The sequence below is a fragment of the Syngnathus leptorhynchus genome, chromosome 7 (genome assembly GCF_054491065.1).
Source record: "Syngnathus leptorhynchus isolate UIUO chromosome 7, UIUO_Slep, whole genome shotgun sequence".
Classification (NCBI taxonomy): Eukaryota; Metazoa; Chordata; class Actinopteri; order Syngnathiformes; family Syngnathidae; genus Syngnathus; species Syngnathus leptorhynchus.
The window spans coordinates 8,737,957-8,758,923 of NC_141201.1; the positions used below are offsets into that span (position 1 = coordinate 8,737,957).

The window sequence follows — 20,967 nt, forward strand, 5'->3', positions numbered from 1 at the left end:
GGATTGCGTGACGAATGGCTCTTTGTGCTTTCAAGCGGGTTCAATAAGGACCCAAAATTGGCTCTTAAAGGTGTGCGCTGGAACTTAGATGGACGCGGCACAGAGAACCCACGGCCACGTAAATCACTTTTTTTTTTTTTTGTATTTGGAACAGTGCAAAGAGGAGGCGGCTGAGTGGAAAAAGAAGGCTTTGTTGGAAGTAGGATGAGGTGAGAGGAGGAGGAAAAGAGAAATAACGTGCTAAACGGAATGGAACGATCAAGCAAGGAAATAATGCAGATGCCGTACAAAACCCTGCGCAAGCACCATGAATGATGATTACCTTTCCAAATGTGCTAATCGTGTGGGAGCGGTACTACAGAGCTTATTTTAAAGCCTCGCTCCAAAATCATCTCTTTTTATAGTCCAAACTGATGTAGTCTCAAATGAATTAACCTTAAAAAAAACCACTCCTCCAAGCCTCTTTTAGCTCATACTAAACATCATTGCTTATTTTACTGGCCAGTCGTAATGGCCATGCCTTCAACAGTCTGAAATTAAGCTCTCATTCATATATAAAGCTACCTTAATCCTTATTAAAGGACTGTGACTGTTTAAAGGACAAGAAAAACTGGTGACTGGTTATAATTTATGTACTGGTCACTCAGTGGTATGATGTACTAAGACAGACTTTATAATACACCTACGTATTTCATAGTTGCGTGAGGAAAACACTTGATCATTTTCTACTTTGTATTCCATATTTTATTTAAGGGCACCTTGTCCGTGATTGATGAGGGGAGCAGTGTGTTTATTTGTCACTATTATGGCCAGAGCCGCCAGCCGTGATGACTCTCATCATTCATACTTGTAATCCAATTGCATTTGATGTTTCAAAAACATGTAGTATATTCAAAATATCTCTTTAAAACATTCAGGTGTCATAATATTTACGTGTCTTCAAGCTATCCCAGCTGGCTTTCGGGTAGGACTGCTTGTCGACCAATCACAGGGCACATACAGTATAGACTCTCAAAGTCCTTCAATCAAAATGATAATGACATTATTTACATACTGTTAGATTAGACCTCAGATAAAAGTCCAGGGTGGAACTTTTTCATTTGTGCAGTGACCCGGATTGCTACTTTAACTTTCTAATCACTTTAAATGTGTCCCTTCATCGGATGTGATCAAAGTGTTGTATTCAAAGACTTAGTTGGGAAGACTCAGGACAAAAGTGAAGAAGTTCAGAGATGGGTTTACTAGTATTTATTGAGTCTTTGTTTGCGATGCAGACTAGACTGTGCTGTTACAATACTAATTACTAATATACTAGAATACTAATACTAGCTGTTGTATATCTAATTAGGAATTCTATGCACATTTCTTTGTTGTTTTTGATTCAAGGTTATCAGTCTAACATATGTAAACCTTGTGTAAATAGTGGAAGTGTGAAATAAAGCCCAATACATCTATTCGAGCTGAGATGATAAAGGATCCTCCATGAACTTCTCAGTATTTTAAATTCAAGTAGATTGAAATCAAGAAACATTTCAATAATGGATTGTTTTGGAAGTGCCCAACACGCACCCCAACAGGCGATCCATTGGGGTCGTTTTTTTCCCCCCTGGTTATTACTTCTATTATACAGTAGCGCCATAGTCTGTCTTTCTACGAGGGCCGTTATTCAGCGCTGTCAAACATGCATCTCTCGGCTCATAAAGGACGAGCTGATCCGCCTCCATTAATAGGTCGAGCAGACAGGACACACTTAGACATACTCAAGGACATGCATGCACACCCAACCATGCACAAACACCCACATTCAGCACACACATACACTCACATATCTACACACACACACACACACACACACACACACACACACACACACACACACACACACACACACACACACACTGTCACAATGTGCGCTTAATTATGAACTGACTTTGACTGTGACTTTCATTTGCGGCTTAAACCAAGCGTGGCCCAAATGTGGAGGAATCCATAAAAGTCTTCCCCGGATAATTCTTATCGCCAGTGGCTTGCTTGCATGTCTCATATCTTGTTTGGTTTTGATGTTTGCTTATGTTATGGATTTTTATTGTCTGCTCAGGGTGGTGAATAATCACTGAGGATCTCTGCTTCCTTTGATGCAACTTTGGCTTTGTTTACTGAGGCATTATACTTTAATTGCACTGTGCAATGCAGCCTCCTATAGAAAGTCATTGCGTGGTTTGATTTAATTGGGTTCTTGGCTCAGGTTTCTTTAAAATGTATTGTTATTTACAGTAATTGAGTTACAGAAGCAAACACTCTAAAAGTATGATTTTACTGCGCTCAAATAGCGTATTTATTTTTGTATTTGGCAAAAAGCATGCTGACTACTCCTTTTTGAAAAAGTATGCTTTTTCGTTTTGATAAAACAACATTGAGTGACAGTACCGTATTTTCCAGACTATAAGGCGCACCTAAAAACCTAACATTTTCTCAAAAGCCGACAGTGCGCCTTTTAGTCCGATGCGCCTTATATATGGACCAAATTCCTAAATTTAAACTGGCTCGAAGCATTGTGTCATGAAATCAATCATAAGTGGCCCGCTGAAAACTATGAATCATGAATCAAATAGACTATGGATCATTATTTTGTGATTATAATGTAATTTGTTGCGTCTGAAGTTGAAATAAAAAACATAACATGGAGAATGATTTGATTTGGATTAAAAATCTAACATGATGCATTAATGGTGCACCTTATAGTCCGGTGCGCCTGATATAAGGACAAAGTTTTAAAATGGCCCATTCATTGAAGGTTTTACACACATGCACACTTAGACTAGCACGTAACCACTATTGTCAGCTTTACATCAGTGTTTCCCAATTATCTTATTTGCCTGCAAGACTCTCTTAGTTTCACTTATGTTATGATGCACCCTCACAGAGATTGTGTGTTAGCTCATGTTGTTTTTCCCTTCACTTGCACTCAAGATATTTTAGAGACATATTATAACTAGAGTTGACCGCTCCAATTCACACAGGAATAGAAACAAGCCTAATCCCCCAAAAAATCACAGATGATTAGCGCTCCCTTTTAAAGTTTTTATACATGCCTGCATTTATATTTTAAACCAGGGGGGACATTCAGTATTGCCTTAAAATATTAAAATGTATTGCACATTATGTAAGTATCACAGTATTTGATTGGAGGAGCAAATCTCGTCTAATGACTGCATTTTCCACTTTAAAAAAAAAAGATTTCATCATCAATTGGCCACCAGAGACTTCATAAGTAGGCGAGCAGGTAATCTTGCTATTAAATGGGGCTACTGAACAAGATGGATGAAGACACTGGTTCCTCTTGCCATTCGTCTCCTTTCTGATCCGACCTGTCGGTTGGCATTGTTCCGGGGATAAATGCGCCGGCGTGCGGTTTAAGTCGCAGGTGTCCGCGCTGGAGTCGAGCTCAGAAAGCCGTTTACCCGCTTTTGCACCTGCGTGTTGTTGTAGCTGAGCAAACATCGAATTAAAAGAGATACACGGCAACACGCTGCTTGCACAGCTGTGTGTCACAAAACGCCGTGAGGGAAAAGTTAACGATGACTTTATCTAAAACGCTGTAACACCGATCTAACAAGAACATATATGTTCTTCCTAATGCCTCCCTTCACTCTGTAAGATTACTTAAGCCCCTTGTTATATGGGCACTAGAGCCCATCACTCCCCCCAAGCCTTTGTAATTGCGTATTCTTGGAGTGTGGCTGATATGATTGGGCTCTAAGGCAAGAAGTGTATTACTTTTTTTCAGAAAGTCAAGGAGGAAACCCGAGGGAGTGGCATTTGATTGCCACGTACTCACAATTTATTTGGTGCATATGGAAGAGAGATTTCGTACGATGCTTGATTTCACCCGTGGGTCCCATGCATGGTAGGACTCTCATAGATTATTGGTCGTATGATCTGAAGTTGTGGGAGGGACTGTCTGATATTTGATTCAAAGCAGATAGATTATAGAGCATACATATGAATACATCATCATTGAGTGACTGATAGTCCATAAGAAGAACGGACATGTTCCTCTCACCCAGTTGTTAAAATAGTAGCTCATAAAACATTCAATGTACACTTAAGCTTCAACATGTCATTCCCTCCAAGTTACGCTACTCTCAGCTTCCTGTGTTGCTTGTTGACACATTTAGCATTCCCCTGGTGTAATGTTGTCCACTTAACATGATTGACAAAGTGCAAACACGAGTATTTCCTGGCCCTGGATCTCTATTCTAGCTAATCCCAAAGGGTATTTGATGCACAGAGTTTAGGGATCAAATTCATCCGGGCATCAAGTTATAAAACTTGTTTTGCTTTGTTCAGAGCCTTCCCAGAAATGTCCCACAAAATCGACAGCCTTCAGTTACCCATTTTGTCAAGCTCCATGGATAGGGTAGAAGATGATCAAGATTGCCATGACCTATACATAAGCATATTGAATACTTGTTTTCCCAAGCTAATGCAATACAGTGGGTTTTGTAATTTTGAAGAAACAATTCAACAGCCCCCCACACATACACCCATATTACCAGCGTAACGCATAGCACAGACCAGTCATAAAACAGGAGATTGCTGTCACATATAAGACACAGCCATTACTTGTAATAAATTCCTACAGTTCCGTAACTATAGCTGTCGGATACGGTAAAATCACATATTTTCTCTTCTTGACAATGACTTCACAATGTTCCGAGACCTGCATGTTTTAGTTGGAAAGACAATAAATCAATTGGGGAGCACACTATGAAAAATGTATTAGATGTGCGCACTTAGAGTCTTATAATGAAGCTTCTTTTAATGATAGTTACCTTCAACGTTTATGTTTCATCAGCTAGAGACGAAAAATAATGGCCACTGTAAGTAAAATCAATAATTCTGTCATATCAACTCAGAAGAGTAGGTTTATTTAGAAAGTGACTGCAGAATTCCAAACACAAGCACAAGTTATGATCAATTAATGTACCAGCGCATACACCGTAGTGTTATTCTTGTGCAGCTCTGAGGAAATTCGGGATTGCCTGGAAAACCACAACCTTCCCCTGTCCTCGGTCATTGGCTGCTTCGGATAGATAAGCAGATATAACATCCCAAAGTTGGTTATCCAAGACTATTAGCTGAACACCTTGAATCTGATCTTAATCAACTGGAGTTAATTAGGAGATGAGAATATTCTGCATGTTGTGACATACACTGGACTGTAAAGTCCCAATACCAAGAGGCTGTTATGGCAGTGGGCAAATTCTGAGATGTGGAAAGTTGGCAGTCACAGTGACTAAATGAATCATTGCAGCTTCACTATAACAGCCACAAAAGCTGTCCTGCTGACAAAAGGCCCCATCCTGATTCAGCAATAACAGCCAGTTGAAACAATTTGTCAATATGGTGTGCATTTATGTGTACTCAGCTGTTGTAATGGACTTTTGAAAAATGCCTGTGCAAGGAAAAGTCTTTTGGTTTCACTACTGGTACAATGCAATTTATTGTATTTTATCCTCCACTGATTAAAACAACAGTATCTAGTATATTGTTCTATAAAATATTAATTGCAACAATATACGTATTTGCTATTGCCATTGCATCCCTGTATCATCAACATAAGTAGTGTATTATCGTGGTAGACTAGCCGCTTTGACTAGCCATGACTGAAGTCGACTCTGAGCTCTCCCATAGTGGCGCAGCCTTTCCTTTCGCACATCTGCCAACCTGCGTATGCCTAACCCACCTCTATGCAGATCGACACTACGCGTCCCTCAAGATTTGCATTGCTTATGAAAATAATTTGTGGTTAACGTCAGCTCGTTATACGGTGCACATTATGTACATTATTTCACATGCATGTTTGTAGTGAGCGTGACTTTGGTCAGATATGTGAGGTATTCGAGAGGAGTCAACTGAGACTATTCTAATCTTGTTAGCAGCATGAAAACTCCCAATTCCACCCTTAACTGAACATTTAACCAACAGAATACAACTATGTGGGAACTAATTGACACGAAAAAGTAGACAATGACTAGTTTTCGTGTATATTTGTATTTACAGAGTTGTGAATAACCTCAAAGTTGCAGTAATTGCTGCACTGTGCTCCAGCTGCCTTCAGACAAGTTCCCCATCATACATTTAATTCAGCAAGTGAAGAGAGAACAGGGCAGGCTCAATAAAAACAGCTCAGGATTTAACCTGAGCCACGATGTTCTTACACACCGCCAAGCACAGCTGCTCCACGTCACCATGGAGACCGGAACTTAAAACACCGTGAAGGTAGAAAAAAGACCCTATTCCCCCTGAGTAGCTCTCGGGCAATAGACTGCATATCAGCGAAATTATCATTAGTCTCATGCTATTTAATTGTTTCTGTGAACGGCATGAGCGATGATATCGTGTACTTCACCGACACATGAAAGGACAATAGCAAGATTATTGTTGGCAAATGTTTCCAATTAATCACCTTTGTGTTAATTACCCCTCGCCTTTTTCTTTATTGTTTAATGTGAGTGTGATAAAGGTTCATGTTAAATCTAACACTACAGTTGAGAATCAGTAAAATAGATCATTATGATTCTCAGTGTTAGATGCATGATTCTTCTTGTGTGAAAAAAAAAATCGGTGCTGTGCTTTCATTAAGCCATTGGGGATCTTTGGAGGGAGGTCGCCCACCTCCACCACCCTGCGGATCGATCACGTTGTAATTTCCATCCCTCCCTCCTCGAAAGCCAAACCACCACAGCTCCTCCAATTACACTTGATGGGCCACATTTTTCTATCTCAAGGTGTCACCGCCATATGACACTTTTTAGAGGCGCAAAGTAGATGGAGACTAGTGAGGCTTGGGGGTGAGGAATATGGAGACCTAGCTTGCTATTGAACTTTAACAAGACGGATGCTGAACCAAGACTCGCTTGTGAATTATTAATATGAACAATTAGACACGAATAAAGCATTTACTCACCCACTGACAATCCTGAATTAATCATACAGTCATACTTGAAGACACATGACGATTTCCAACCTCGCAGAAAAAGTCGCAGTTTCTTTCATAGTTTGGGCGGGGGTGCGACCTATCCTCAGGAGCGACTAAACTCCATACACACTAAACCACAAGAGGCAAGAGGGTGCTCTAGGTAAACATTTTCTTCATGATCTGGTTATAGTATCTTTAACTCGTCGGGATGCGACTCTGTGTTCAACATTAGGCTGAAATCACTTTTGTAAAACCCTTTCTTGAAACCAAATTTGAAGCTTTATTTTCCCCATCACTAATTTTCAGTATTTGACCTGTAAAGTTTCTTCCCTTATCCTTCACTCCTGTAACAAGGTTTTTTTTTTACACTTTTGGGTCACCTTAAAAGTGTGCCAAAGAAGTAAAAATATGCATGTGACGTCACTAGGGCTGTTAAAATTTGTGTGTGTATTCCAGTGAAATTTTCCCTCAAGCACATGAACATGTGTATGTACTGTAAATAGTTTTGGGCCATTAAGGAGAAAGATTGTGCCTTCATGGCACTTCATACGTGCACATGATAAACAAGAGACACCATTAAAAGCTTGTTTTCTTACTTCCTCTTCCAGATGGATCGATGCTTATCACACATGGAGAAGTGCAGGTCCATTTGATACATTTTTGCCTCCACCATCAATGAATACATCATTTTCTGCCCATCGTTCTCTCTCACAATCTAGTCGTCCGCCCCCTCGCTTTGTCCTACATCCGTCACTGTCAGATGCCCACATCGGCGCAGTCAGCTCACGTCAAAGCCACCGCAGATCGTCAAACGGCCTGTGAGCTCAGCCTAAAACTGCACGCTCCTTACACTTCTTATATGACAACGAGGTGTGGTTAAAGTGCAGAAAATGACACTCGTGTGCTGTTAACGTTTATTTAATGTGACATGACGGGGAGATGGAAAGGCACACTTTTAAAAACTTTGTATTTTCTATAATACGGCCTCATGAATAACTATGCTCAGCCCTATAAAGAAACTATAACAGTTTTACCATACAGTGCTGTTGGGAGATGGAGTGCTCCTAAAAATATTAAATATGAATGTATCTGCGTGCATAAAACAGTCATGACTTTTACTAGCTACCCTCATTTAAAAACAGTTTAACTTGAAAACAAGAGGCGGTCTTTTGTCTTATTACATCACACTTCCAATCAGAGGGTCATTTCAATTCAGTGTGGTAACCATAGCAACGCTTGGCACAAAAAACACATTTCGGATAAGTGCCAAGGTTTATCTCTGAGCTTTTAACCCTCAGTGAGCTCCAGTACAGCTTGAGATCTGAAGCATCCTTTGGTCCCTCTAAAGTCTCAACTTTCTTTTTAATTACGGCTATGATCTCATTAGTGAATCAGCCCATTTGCAATAAAGTCGAAGAAGACGCTCTAAAAATGTGAAAGCAGTGTCTTGACGATACTTATTTTCCTTTTTTCCCTTTTGTTTCATGCAGATGAGTGAGTGTAACGGGAAGAGCGAGATTCATGCAATTATCTACTAGATTTACGGTACACTAATCAGAATGATGATGGATATAATGGGATAATAATGAGATCCAATTTATAAATTATGTACGTACAAGGATGAAAAAGTTCCGTTTTGATTGAAACTGTCAAAAAATAAATGGTATAAATTCTATCATTGCAACGATGTGTATGTGACATTGCACGTCATCATACTGAGGTCTGTCTGTATTTGTCATGCGTTGTGCTTCGACCTGCTGGTAATGAGTTTTCTCTCTGTCCAATGCCTGGGCCTGCTTAATTGGTGGGTGGAGTCCTTAGCCACACCTGCATTCACAGCATGCTGCACCTTATCTATTTTGCCTTGCTTGCCGTTTTGCTCTTGGCACTGCTGCTCTTGTTCATCTGGTTCTTCCTCTCGGATTTCGTGTCGTTGGCTCCAGGAGTCCTCAGTGTTTTGTGAAGTACAGTACTTCCTTGATTTTGTGTTTTTGTTTTCAATCTATCCCATATCTTCCATGTGCTGATATATTTTCATTCCCATCTTGTATTGTATTGTATTGCATTGCAATGTATTGGCTTGAAAATATGCCCATTTGCCTTCCTGGGAGACTAATTTCAACTTTTTTAATTTTATTTAAAATTTTGTGTAATTACGACACTCAGTTTTACCAAAGTTGGATTCAGTGAGATATCATTGCAGTTGTAAATTAAACCTATCACCCGAGAAGAAGAAGAAAAATACACTTTAAAAACTGAGGTTGCAAGAAGAAGAAGAAAAATACACTTTAAAAACTGAGGTTGCTTTTCAATATTTATTTATTTGTATATTTTCCACTGGAGTAATTTTAACCACAGGGGTGTTATAAAATGCTGGATCACAAGAATCAACCACAAAGGGCATTCTACATGGCTTCTATGCTAATGGTTATTGATTAGATTAAGGCCAATAATAACACAGTATGCTTGCCCTCTGTGGTGTGGTATGGTATTAGCCCATTTTCTATCCTGGCAGTGAGCACATCCAGCACTGTGGCGGATCAAGCTGAAACAGAGAGTGCAGTGTTAAACAGAACAGTACTACATTTGAATGAATTTAAAAAAGTATGCAAAATGTGTTCTGCTTTGAGGATTGCATGGGAGTGTACACTGAAGTCCACTCTCAACTGTTAATTAAATACAATCGTTTATACAGTATGTCCTGAACTGCCTGTAGTCAGCTGCAGCCGAAACATGTATGGCTGTGTTGAATAAACAGTTAACTTTTTTTTTTTTTTTTACACAGAGTGAGTCGCTTCAAGTATTGACCGACCCCGCCACGGTCAAGCAAGCTCGTGAGCTCGCAGCTTAGCAAATGTAATAAACAGTTAATTTTCCTGAGTGTCTCTATTGTGTGGTAGATGGAGCGAGGCTATGGAGTATAGAATGAGCCCACCAGCCCTTAATAAGTTACTAGCCGCTGGTAGCATCCCAATTAGTAGTGCAGATATTCGACTCGCCATCGGCTCGCTCCGTACGACGTGTGTGGTATAACATCTTAGGGAAGATGCTTTTGTAAGAGTTGCAGGTATAGCTAGATAGCCCAAGTTCTTTCGTGGTCTCTGTTTTAGCAAAAAAATGAATGCCGACAACTGAGGTGACGTGATAGCTCGACAATTCAGTAATAATCTTTTCACAGTCTTTGCATATATTTTCAACCCTTTTATTTAAGCATCTTTAATGGCTCTGCCTGTCATTATGATGCCATAGCAAGATTAACAAAGGTGAACGATTTGTAGGATATAATGTTCGGCCAATTAAGTTAACGTAGATAATTTCCCTCGACACATTGGTTGGGAAACACATGTTGGGCAACATAGCTATTAAGCGCTGCCATTGGTATTGTGTGTGTGTACCCACACACTTTATCCACTTTTTTTATTCATTGTTCTTGAGTTGTTGCAACTCTCATAAAGAGGTCCCCTTTCCCCCCTGACACAAATTCCAATTCCAAGCGTTTTGAGAATGACCCAGTGGCTTCATTCCCATCCATCAATGCGCCTCATTGTGTCAGGAAGAGTAGGCCCATTCTTATGCACGTCTCTCCTTTCTCTAGTATGTCAAACTCCTCTCGGGATTTTGGATGTCGCCGTTTGAGCACTCTCGACCGAGCTCATCTCTGCTCTCCAAACGGCACCAATTAAGGCGGGCTTGAGCTGGGCAAGTTGTGACAGAATCGGACGACACACCAAGGCGAAAGAGGAAAAGGACGACAACGGCGGAGGGAGGAGGAGGGGGCTGCGGGTGCAGCAGACACAAGGAGAGGCAGACCTGTGAGTATCTTATTATTGACGGTGTGGCTGGGATGTGCATACTTTTTCATGCTGACTAACTTTATCCATACTATTGCATGAAATGTGGTATTTTTGTGGCTGGATGAATGCAAGGTTTGCTCATTAGCCTGGAATGTGTTTTGTTTATATCTTTGCCTAATGCCTTTGAGTATGTTTGAAAGATTGATGATGAAATTAAGGAACTATCTGGCAACCTTCCTATAATATATAATGTGGAAATGTTTGAAGAGGGATAATTACCATCAGAATTAAAGACCAAGGTGTATTTTTCTATTTCCTTTAAAGAAGAAAAAAAAAAAAAATAGTGCGATGTTATAAATTCATTTCTGGACTATAAGCTGCATCAGCTTAAAGTAAAGGAAAATCCTGTTTTGTTCATACATAAACCGCACTGCAGGTGTTTTCAATTAAATGTCCAAAATTGTAATACTTGTATTACTAAAACAAATCCTCTCACACTATCATAAAAATCATTAAGGTAGAAAATCCAAGGGACGCCATTAGAAATACTTGTGTAACAACTGTAATTTGGTCGATTCATATATGGTTCACACAAGGGTAAAGGTTCAACTGCAGAGCCCATTTGAAATCGGTTGTTTAACCATAACAACAGTGCGTCAGTAGTCTCTCCGATGAAAGTGTGGCGCCATACGGGGTGCCATAAATGAATCCCCTGTGCAGTATGAAAAATGATATTATGCTATGTGGTCATAGTGCCGTTCTATTACACACTGTTGTGTTTGTCCTTTTTTCAGAGAGCTACACAACTTATTAATTATCCCCATTTTACTTTGTCAAATTTTCATATATTGTTCCTCAGATATGTGTTAGTAAAAATGAAAGCTTCCCCCGTGACCTCCCCAATTGAGTAAATTTTTGTTCTTTGCTGATTGACTAGGTGATAACGGTTCTATTGTCCCGATGGAGTCGTGCAGCATCAATTTCAAACATCCTTTGGCAAACTTCCTTCCTTGCCTTGTAAAAGATGAGAAAGAGAGTTCCTCTGTCTTCCTTTCTCTCACGGCTCTCACAATTTTCAGTCTTGCAGCATATCTAATAAAAGTTCCATTTTCACTCAGACACCCAGTCGATGAATTTGGAGGACAGGGTCAAAATGATCTGACACATTCACTTAACTCTCCCATCTCTGATAGCTCTGATTTCATCCCAGGCTGTGATATAGTGACTATACTGTACTGTATATGCTGGGATAGTACAAGTGAGCTCAGATGAGCCGATGCTGTGGATTAGAATAGTCAAAGAAATAATCTTAAAGTGCGAAGGTGACAAATGATGAGTCAGTAGCTCTTCAAGCACTTATTGACTGTCATGCTCCTCCAACCTCAGAAAATATTGGAAATACTTTTGACTTGTTTAGAATGAATTCAATAAATTCAAGCATTATTAAACATCTAACAAGAAGATTTGTTCAATCTAATTTGATCCACTGTAAAAAGTCTGCCAAAAATGATGGCTCACAAAGATAAAGGTGGAGCTTTTAGATTGTTATGTACATTTAATGTTACTAAGATTTCCTCGGATGAGTGCACTTCAAACATGACACAAAATTTAAAATTTTAAGGTTTTTGTAACACACACACACACACACACACACGCACAAACTCCAATTACGTAAGCCATAATGGCCTGCAGGGATCATACTAGTGCGAGATAACAGCACTGCACCTGAAATTCATTTTTCATGCCTCGTATGCAAATTAAGAGATATCCACCTTTTGGGCTCAGGAGAAGGGTGATTACTCCCCCCAGAAAAAGACTGAGTAGCATGAAATGATTAAAAACTAGTGACAAACAGGCATACCCACTTACACAACAAAGTATATGTTGTATCAAAAAATGATTTCAATTGGAAAAACAGATGTAATGTAAAAGATGTAAGTGCATCAAATTCAACGGTTCCACTTTAAAATACCGTCCTTGAATCATATAGCACCGCATGACAATATGTATGATATTGCAACTGAAGAAAAACAACCTCAAAGTCTAGGTATGAATGGTTGACTTCACTTGCTGGGCAATGTTGCGTTGTGTCAAATCTTTTGAGAATTTTAGCCCGGTTGTGTGGAATTTATCTTGGTCTGATATTTTTTGACATCATGCAAACCTGAAATATAAACAGGGGTGTTTTATAACCGCTTGAATTCATCACTTCTGCTCGTTCTACTGGGCTGCACTGTATTGTGTATTTGTGTTCTCATGTGGCATATTCCTGTCAGGCGTATTTCAGCTTCACTGAGTGATGCCAGCTAACAATTGTCATCATTGGTTGTATTTCCAGTCTCTCTTACCATCGCAAACAGCATATGTTATATAATCATTGTAATCCGCCTGCCTTCCCCTTCGTTTGGTGCAAACTGAATTAGCACTCACTCAGTAATCAGCAAAGCAGTCTCACATCATAGACTTATAGACAGCAATCATCGCTGCCTGTCGTGGGCAGTATTAAGTCTTCCAGTTTGCACGAATGCGTGGGCTCAAAAAACACGCCCCCTCTCTCTGACACAAATGTAAACTCAAGTAACCATATGCGGATGAGACATGTATGTGCCCTCTGGCTGTGTCTATAAAGTTGACTTGCATTAAACTAGGATGTCTTTGTAGGTCCACAGAGGGGCACAGAGAGGGCCAGATAGGGGAACTTTAGAGAGAGATCTATAGAGAATTGATAGAGGAGATGAGATGCAGAGCTATTAATGTGACAAGTGATAGGAAGCTGACAAGGCTACTTCATATCCTGATAATTATATTTGCCTGAGCCATCAGCAAGATATCATGCAGGATAAATATATCCATCAGTTCTTATACCAGTTTTATTCTATTCAGGGTCACAGCTGACGTGGGGCAGGACGTGCTGACATTGTGGACTGATCATCTGTCAAACTACTGACACACAGACAACAACACACATGCAATTCAGAATCTTCAAATACTGGCAGGCTCAGAGATGCTTTTTTCTCCCCTAAATGAACTTTTTTTTACTATAGTAAATAATGTCTATATAATTGATCCGCCCGCCTTCATTCCCTGTTGTGTTGGCATGCATTTCCGTTGTTTCTTTCTTTATTCATTTATTTTAAAAATGATCTGTATATGTTAGACCTAGTTTTCAAAACAGAGACTGTTCAAATACTTAAAAATGAAATATTGAAATCAAATCAAATATTTGAAAATAAAAATTATTTTAAAAAATGAATGGTAACAAAAATTTGCTAACAATATCTCTATTTTTTAAAAGTGAAAACAAATGGAAATTTTGGAATTGACATATGAATTCGATGAACAATCAGTCTTCGCGGGCCACCTAAAATGATGTGGCGGGCCGTATCTGGCCCCCGGGCCTTGACTTTGACACCTGTCAACAGTTAGACAGTATTCCATATTGTGGATAACAAATGTCCTTATGCTAATAGTATTTTCAGAGCTTAAACAATTTGGCAAATATGACAGTTCCCCAGCAGTTAAATCCACAAGCGTGCCGATGACAATTAATTTAGAAGCACACACACACATGCACACAAAGACTGAGGCCATAGCCTTAATCTTCTTCTGTCTTTATATCACTTTTGCAGCAATAATCTCCTAAATAGAGAGCTATGGAGAGCCGGGCATTGTACGTTTGAAATACATACTATTTGTATCTCCTCACCTGAGGCTGCACATCATATAAAGAATAGACCGTCATTTTCTACATCCTACCTCTGGGCATTATTATTAGCAGTAAGTGCATTCCCCCTTCTGTTCCAGCGTCTCTCGCTTGCTCGGTCGGCCTGGCTGATAAACATGCACGAACCGAGGTTTTTGTACAAGAAGAATAAATTATTTAGCGGGATTGCACCTTTAACAGAAAAAAAAAAAAAACACCCATTGTATTTTCTCCTTACGCCTGCAAACTAGGACATTGATGCAGGCTTGTAATGCATAAAACACATTGCTTACGTCTTTGCTCCTGTTTTTGCACAAGCTCTTTGTTCATTAATGACACAAACCTGCTGTGCCACTATATTGTGTGATTTCAGTGTGCTGCCTTCATTGCTTAATGACATATATTTGTGTAAGGAATTATATTTGATAAGCTAAATTATTATTAGGCATACTATATCTGCGTATCTAATACAGTGGAACCTCCAAAGTCAAACTTCAAACCACCATCATGTGCAATGTAAACAAATCTCTTTTACGTTGTGATCGTTTGAAAGTATCCAAAGCATGGCGTGCACCAAGCAATGTGACCGAAGTCAGTCAGGTTACTTTTCATTTGTTACTAGTTTAAACTAAACTTTGCACAGACATTTATAATCAGTCAGAATGTCAGGTTATGTCACATTATCTTTCGAACCATAAATTCAACAGACAACCAAACTCCACACAACTCTTGACTGCGAGGCAGGCAAACTACTGGCTCATGATGTTTTCTGTTAAAATTTCAGTTAGAACAAACTTTGCATTATTCTCCATGAGGTCATTGTTAATTTACGTGAGTATTTATTTTTCAGTATGTTGTTGTATGATTAGGGTTATGGTTGTTGTGTTGTAGTAGGGTCCATTTTAGGATTAGGGTTTGGGTTGTGTTGCACTTTACAAAGGGCTGTCATTTAAACCATCCTGACACTACAGATGTATTTGATATGTGAGAGTATTTGCTCAAGACAAGAATTCAGTAGAGAGAACATGTCCACAGACAGACGGGTGAATTTGCAGAGGAAACATTGTTGCACTCTGATGCAACTGTTTGCAATTTTATTGTTACAATGAGAAAAAAGCTCCCCACATTTCCCTCTTGAACACTGCATTATTCAGGGTACAACATTTTTCTGTAAAACCAAGTCGCTGAGATATTGCGTTGCACAGTTGTACTATAATAAGCATTGCTCATATAAGAGCCCAACTAATGCTGAAAAAGAAGCATTCTTTGCAAAATGAACACAGCAGATGTGTGGAACTTCCACCATTAAGATCATTTTTAACCCTCCTAAAACAGCATGACCTACATAGCTAGTTATGGGAATTGATTGCACATTAGACAACATTTTTGTGAGTTTCACTCGAAAAGGGCCACAAATACTGCAATACTATTTGAAAAAAACAACAAAACTCATGATACAGTAAAGGTTTTTCATGATTACAGGATTAGTGGTAGATGAATGCTTGTGACCTTTCCAAATGTACATTGTGTGCTGAACTCCATCCATCTAGAAATCATGGTGCTGCATTTAAAGGTTAAAGGGCCAGAGGGCCAAATGCAACTTCAGTTACAGATTTGTCAAAGTCATGATGACATACAGAGTGTCGACTTGCAAAACTTGTACAGTACAGAGCAACCCCGATTGTAAAAAAACAAGCCTATCAAACATTGTAATGCAAAGTTGCATTCAAAAGAAGATTTTTCTTTGTTGTCTACGGTGAAAATGAATAATCAAGTAAATCTTTGAGTGCTTAGCAAAACAGTTGAAATGTTACTTAATTTAAATATTTGAATTAATAGGATGAATATTTTCAAGTTCATAACTCCTGCTCCATTCCATTGTTGTCTTCTGCAGAATCATGCTGCTCAAGGATTTGTGCCGTATATTGCGATGTAAAATATTACTTGATTTCTGATGTTTTTTTCTCAACATCAAGATAATTATCCATTTGTGCAACTTTTGTCTTTCAGTAGTGATAGACAGCACGCGATTAAATGCGGATTTGGATTGTTTGCTTCGTCCCATCCCGCTTCCTTTTACCACAGTTCAAGTCTCCTTCCCAGGACCTTACAGCAAGATAGCCCACTTGCAGCATTTCCACATGTAATGTAGCAGACCCAAAGGGGCTTGTTATAGATACTGGCTGGACTTTTCGTCACCCTTTCACAAGGGTCCTGCGGTGCAGAGGAGTGATGGATACGGGAGATTTCCTTCGGCCTGCAGGCTATTGATCACACTTACAGTCTAGGAGGAAAGCAATTCACCCATTGGTGTGTCTGTGTCCCTCCCTGCAGGAAGAGGACTTGCTTATATTATACGCTAGGCAATGGAGAAAAATGGGACAATGGGAGCTGGCTGCAAAGTTGGCACAACACAATAAATGGGAGATTGTTCCAGTTTTATGAGAACTTGACTAAGCACCTAAGGATCATTTTTATTTTTAGGCATAATGTCTTTTTTTGTAAGTCGTGCTTGTTGCCTGGCAACGCTTTGACTTTTTTTTTTATTACTCATCAGAGTACAATCTATTTTCGTTTTACAGTGTAGATGAATTGACACTCCTTTCTGGACACGGTGATATAATGCATTCACGACTGATACATATATTTGATTGTGCTTGAAAGAAAACATCAAATAGGATAATTGCTAAGACAGTCCAACAGTCACTATAGATGACTGTAAACACTAAAATCACTCGTCCACCTAGCCACCCATCTATCAATTGTTTGTTCCATATAGTGAAAATGTCTTTTTTTACAGCCAACCCAAATGCCTCTTAAAATCAAATTCTGACGTGCAATTTTTTTTTTGTAGATGTGTTCCTATGTCCAATGTGCTTTCCCTCATGTTTCAAGAAACCTATTAAAGATAAAGAAGTCCCTTCGAGCTACGTGACCGCTGCGACAGTCTGTCACACTGTGCACTCTTGTTTGATAAGTGTGTGTTAGGATAAGAATGTGGTGTTTGCAAGTTTGTACACAGTCTCCTTAAAGCTGCTGCCGATACATTCAGTGGCACGCTGCCAGTCAAGCATTGCGCCTGTTATCTCTGCAAAGTCACCTCCAAAATGCAGACGTTTGCTTTGTCAACACTGTACTGTGTTGAGTGGGCTTGGCCGCATACAAACGACACAAGAGGACAAACAGTAATAGTCAGTGATGAGCAATTATTTCACAGGCAGGCAAAGAGCAAATTACGAAAGGCTCACTTTGAAATGTCAAAAATGTCTCGTCGGTACGCTGTGCTGGCACCTTTGCTAACTTACTGTTTCTCTTTCAACACTGTCGCTCCTTTGACATTTTTAGGAGGCATCTCCAAATGTCAGCGCTTTTATGCAGGCAAAAACACAAAACAAAACCAAAAATCACCGCGGTTGTGGACGTGAAGAAAAAAAAAACAATTTTAAGTGTGAGATGTAAAAAAAAAATCTGAGGACACATTTAAAACATTCTGAATTGTGGCTCTTTTCCAAAATAGTGTGCAATGAGCATGAGGAAGCAATGAAAATAATGATATAGCTTCTAATTAGCCAAGCCAGTAACTGTCATGGGCACTGACAGCTTCCAAGCTAATGACAGCACGTCAAAGATGGAAAATAACATACTGTCACTCGATGACATAATTATGTTGTTAAATAAACACCAGATAAGGACACAAACTCACTGCCAGCTGTGTTTTTCCCTAATCGTGATGTACGAAAGATGTGATCTATACATAGCACAAAGTTATCCTGTAGGAAGTGGTGCTGAAATAACGCACACACGTGCACACAAAGTGACAATGACAGCCTCCTTAGGATTTTGTCTTGATGCACCACTACGGTGGATTTGAAATTAAGCAGTCAAAATGTCTTTGAAGTGCATACTTTCAGCTTTTACCAAAATTTATTCACATTTACATACTATTTAGCATTTAGGTATCAGGGTTGCTTGTAGAAAATATTTTCTTTAATCTCAATGTTCCCTTCTTTTGCTTTAATAGATATAAAAATAGATTAGTTTCATTTACATGTTTAAAGATTTTACGTAATAAATAACATAAAACATCAGATATTTGGTAACTGGGAGATAGGGGAAATGTAATGTAAGGCTCACGCTAAAATTTATTTGGAAGGTCTTCATGATGTCCATCCAGTTTTTAAAAGTTCAGGAAATTAGGAAAAAAATAATGTATGTCACAACTATTGTTGAACTGACTTGTCAGTTACTGTGCCAAAAGTCTTTTGGTGTTCTGATAAAAAAAAAATAATAATAAAAAAAAAAAAAACTGTAATGCAAGTTTGTGGCAAAATCAAGGGTAAATACAAGCATTTTCCTCAAAGAGAGCAAGCCCCGATTTGACTTCATTGTTGTCCTGCTGGCAATTGCCCAAAAAACTTGACTTCTCAAACACAGTGCCGTATCTAAATCCCCTCGGTTTAATTAACAATGATCAAATTCATAATAACATATATTTTCCTCTCACAAGGGCATATAATTGGAGGACTTTGTTGACGTGGAAGCTCTCTTTGGAGAGGTCCAGGTCCCGACCCTCTCGTTACAGCACTCTAAACTCGGTGGTGAGAGAAGAAGATGTCATAAAGAAAAGATGAATGCCTCAAAACTTGCACTCAGAAAGCGGCCTTTAATTAGCTAATGAATCCAGAAGCCTCCCTCTGCCCACCTCTGACCTCGTCCAAAAGCCTAATAAGCCTGTGCACAGAGAAACATGTCACAAGCGGTTGTGATCAATCCCCAGTAGACTCCAAGCCTATGGTTTAATGAGATAAATGCTGTCCTGCTCGGGGAGCGTTCGAGTCGGCACTCATGAATCACTCCCAGAGACTCGCTAAAGGTGTTAATATATCGATTCACTGCATTTTCAACCAAAGTGACTGCTTTAATGATTGATGTTGTTTAGTATGCATACCAAGGATGACAATTTGTAATTTATACCAAGACACTAAGGAGAGAGACCGTGAATGAGTATTGACGCAATGGGGTTGTTCATTCAACGTAGTCTTTGATTCGTAGTTGCAGTCATTGACTTAGTAGTGCAAAAAGCAAAGCCCATTTTGATCACTGTTACATTTTTAACGATAAGTTCTAAATGGTTGAAAATTCTTGCAGTCCTTAATCCTTGAATCTTTTTGTCGATGTTTCAATCAAGGAATGTCAAAATATTCTACACCACTGATGTGGAATGAGTAATTTCAATTCATTCTAATTTTATTGATTTTTTTTTTCCATTTGTTCAGAACAACTACTCAAATAGTGTCATGGAATGGCTTGCCGTCCATTGTAAAATAAAAAGTGATTCCCAGCAGCATATTTGTGTGCTGTGTGATATCGTGTGAACTGTCGTGCAGTGCGTAATGGGTTCTTCAAAAAATTTCCATGAGTGGCTGACTGACCATTGCGTTCTGGTTTTCATAGCAATCTGAAATATAAACAACAGCTAAACATATCATATCATTTGAGATTTTTACAACAAAAACCTCCAACTATGAAGCAAGATACAGCTGGCCCTTGCCAAGCCAAATATAAACTGTCTTGTATATTTACAATAACACTTGTAATACTGTCACTTACAAATCCAAGCATAGAATGTCTCAAAGCTTTTAATAACTAAATACAATAAAGCATTTTTGAAAAATTGAGACAAGATTGACATTATTTGGGAATATACTGGTATGTTCATTTGTGCCATCTTTGTATGGTGACACTGCAACAAATAAATGGCGTATATATTCACAATAATAAAACGCTAGGTATAAATTAACACGTCATAATTACAGTAAATAATTCTATAAAAGCAATTCTAGGATTCAAATATAAAACAGTCATCACAGTAGTAACTGAGCATTACGTGTGACGATGTAATTATATGCACAAATTATTTTATTGCGCACTATTCATAAACTCAAAATGTTTAATATCAGAAGCATTGTAAACTGAAAACATCCTGTAATTCGTTGCTGAATTCGTGGTATGATTCACATGATTTATGAAACTCCCTCTTCACACAATTTTCATCGGGCTCCATCGGATCCAAAACAGACCCTTGCAAACCAAATTGAACGCTACCATTGACAGCTTACTGAGCAAAATCTGAAACGATGCCAACATCTTCTGTGTGGCTTCCCTCAAGATGACATTTACACCAGACTACATTGTGATCCAAGCTGAGCTGCGTCAAGCCAACACGGCGGGTGCCGATTTCAGTGGCAGTGACTGCGCAGTCCTGCTGGAGCCGTGGCCAAGATGGCAATGAGAAACTTCATCGAGCTCCCACCAGGTCCCACATTCAAAATGTGGCCTGACTGAACGAGCAGCTCAATAAATTAGTCAGAATAAGTTCAGGGCGGTCTCCACTCTCCCACGCGGTTATCGGCAGAAAACAAGCTGCCTTGGGCTTGGTGCTCCTAAATCTTTTATCATTGCTGAGGCAGGCTGATCCTGGCATG

At 39.2% G+C, this 20,967-nt stretch overlaps 1 protein-coding gene across 1 annotated transcript in view; it reads left to right on the forward strand.

Annotated features, from left to right (window-relative positions):
- The window catches only part of b3gat1a (beta-1,3-glucuronyltransferase 1 (glucuronosyltransferase P) a), a 53,872-nt gene that overhangs the window by 14,162 nt on the left and 18,743 nt on the right, over positions 1-20,967 (forward strand). The window contains exon 2 of the mRNA XM_085915992.1: positions 10,581-10,797. The gene's annotated coding sequence lies outside the window, so the exon portion shown is untranslated. The remainder of the gene's footprint in view (positions 1-10,580; positions 10,798-20,967) is intronic.